Source organism: Mesoplodon densirostris, chromosome 4, assembly GCF_025265405.1.
Source record: "Mesoplodon densirostris isolate mMesDen1 chromosome 4, mMesDen1 primary haplotype, whole genome shotgun sequence".
Taxonomy (NCBI): domain Eukaryota; kingdom Metazoa; phylum Chordata; class Mammalia; order Artiodactyla; family Ziphiidae; genus Mesoplodon; species Mesoplodon densirostris.
In genome coordinates, this window is record NC_082664.1 from 55251698 (window position 1) to 55254648 (window position 2951).

A 2951-nucleotide genomic window follows, 5' to 3' on the forward strand; every position below is an offset into this window, starting at 1 on the left:
ATTATATGTTTACATCTTAATGACTACCAAGGTGTATACATGAGTATAATATTTTACATCATCTTTATATTGCTCCCCACCCAGTATATATCTCTGTGCATTTCAATAGATTTTAAAATTATGAGGTAGACACTAATATTTATATTTATCAAAGTAATTATATATTAAAACTTTTGTAATATGTGCCTAATGAAAAATATTTGAAGAAAGCGTATCAAGTATTAACAATGATATATCTGGAAGATGGAATTTGGATTACATTTTATTCCCTTTATTATTCTTTTTAACAGAAATTATTTGGTGTTTCCAAAGATGTTTACAAGAAATACATATTGCTTATGATCCGGCAGTTCCACTCCTGGCATATATCTGGAAAAAGCTAAAACACTAATTGGAAAAAACTATAAAACACCAATGTTCATAGCAGCTTTATTTACAATAGCCAAGACACAGAAGCAACCAAAGTGCCCATCAACAGACAATTGGATTAGAACATGTATATATGTACAATGGAATATTACTTAGCCATTAAAAAGACTGAAATTCTGCCATTTGAAGCAACATGGATGGACCTAGAGAATATTATGCTTAGTGAAATAAGTCAGAGAAAGACCAATACTGTATAATATCACATATGTGGAATCTAAAAAAATCAATAATACAAATGAATGTATATGCAAAACAGAAACAGACTCATAGACATAGAAAACAAACTTGTAGTTACCAAAGGGAAGAGTGAATGGGAAAGGGACAAATTAGGGGTATGAGGTTAACAGATACAAACTACTGTGTTTAAAATAGATAAACAACAATGATACACTGTATAGCACAGGAAATAATAGCCATTACCTTGTAATAACCTATAATGGAGTATAACCTGCAAAAATGCTGAATCACTATGCTGTACACCTGAAACTAATATAATATTGTAAAGCAACTGTAGTTCAATAAAAAAATATATATATATTGCTTTTATAATCAGAAAAAATCTATATATCCAAATGGGCTAATGCAGTTTTATAATTGTTCACAGTTACAGACATTTACTTAGAAACAGTAAGCATATTAAAAGATATTATGTATTGCCTATTTTAGGAAAATCCACCCTTAAAGTCTAATCCAAACTCAAATAGTCCTTTGAACACAAAATAGTGCTTCCTTCTAGAGAAATATTACAGTTGGAAATGATTTTATTTAAAATGTTATGATTTGGAAACTTGAGGCTGGTTAGTTCATTTCTTAGTCTATGCTTAGTTATATGTTACCTCAGCCTGTCTATGCTCCTTGGTACATCAGGTCCCCCAATGATTATTAGAACCCGATGCCTCCCATAAAGTAGCTATCTTCTAATCTCCCACTGTTCTTTCATAAACAGGTAATAATGATGATAACAATAACAGTAATAATAAAACATCTATTATTTACCATCTAAATTAGACATCATAGGACATCATCTCACTTGTCATTACAACCAAATGGAATATTATCATCATTTTACAGATGAGGAACATGTGCAAGAGAAATTAATTTGCATAAGCTCACAGTCCATTAGGTGGTAGAACCTAGACTCAAAAGGAATCTTTTATTTTACAAAAGAATACAATAATTATATCTTAATCCTTTAAATACAATATTTCATCTTTTGGGAGACATTGAAACCCTTGAGGAATGAAGAATGCACATTCTGGCAGGAATGTTTCTTCTGCAGATGTATATTCTTCCTGTACCACAGAGCACACAGAGAGGCTCGAGTACAACACTAGATATGAGAGAGCTTGTTTTAACCATGAACATGTTTCATGGGGCACAAAAGCTACTGATTACCTCATCAATTACTGAAGTCAAATCTGCTTCCTTCTTTCACATCCCCCATAGGCATTTTTTTTTTCTCACTGACAAACTTTTTATTGAATTTTGCCATAAGTATAGGGTGTCTCTTGTTGTATCTTAGAATCCTAGGATTCAGGGAGGTGGAAAAGTGGCAATGGTGAATTTGGGAATCTGGTCTCCCAAAAGTACCTTCCGCTCTACCCCTGATTCTACAGTGGCTGCCAGGTGGATCACCCCTCCACTGGAGCCGTCCCGCTCCATGGCCAAAGCGAGAGCTGCCCCCCTTCTTGGGGATCCCAGCCTGCAATGATGATTCCTGCCGTCAGGTCTTCTCGGTATTGGTAACTCATCTCCTTAAAGAGGCTGGCTGACGTGTGTACCAGCGGAGGCTCATTCAGCTCAATGGTGTGGAAACCAAGCTGATAAGTGACTGCATCAGCTACTGCCTGGCTATCAGCTGCTGAGCCTGAGCGGCAGCAAAAAATATAGTCATGAATAGGGGTCAGCTTGTCAGTCACTCGATTGGCGATGTACGACCCAGTGGTTGTTCTGGAGTCGGCTCCTAGAACCACGCTCCCATCAAATTGCACGGCCATGATAGTGGTCCCTGTTGAGACTTTCCGGTTTTCCCAGTTGGGGGTAATGGCCTCAGGCCCCTAGGCTAGTGCTGGCCGTGCTCCCCGAGCAGGTACTAAGGTGTCCGCCATCTTCGCCTCCCGTACGGCCACAAAGCAACTGTCGTAAAGCACCACAACTCTAGCACTTCCAAAAAATCTCCAAGGAAGAATTATAATACTGTATGTTAATATTCCAAATATTTAAAAATAATTTCTCTTCTTAAAATCATGTCTGACATTTATCTATGAGAAGGTGCCACCTGCTGTAATGAACTGATCATTAGAGAAGGAAGGAAAAGTGGACCAGCAGACCAAAGAATCCAAACTACAGTGTGTGTGTGTGTTCTGCCTTAGAGAACTAGTTTCTTATCTCTCTGTTTCCTCACTGTCACCACTATGGGGTGGGGGGAGTGAAGGGGGGAGAAAGAAAAAGAGATAAGATTTGTCTTCAAACCTGTTCTGAAAGTAGCTTGGAAATAACTTCAGAGGCCCCGCTACCACTGA

At 37.4% G+C, this 2951-nt stretch overlaps 1 pseudogene; it reads right to left on the reverse strand.

The window, feature by feature from the left end:
* Positions 1–1934: 1934 nt before the first annotated feature.
* Positions 1935–2537, reverse strand: LOC132489208 (proteasome subunit beta type-6-like; annotated as a pseudogene).
* Positions 2538–2951: the final 414 nt, after the last annotated feature.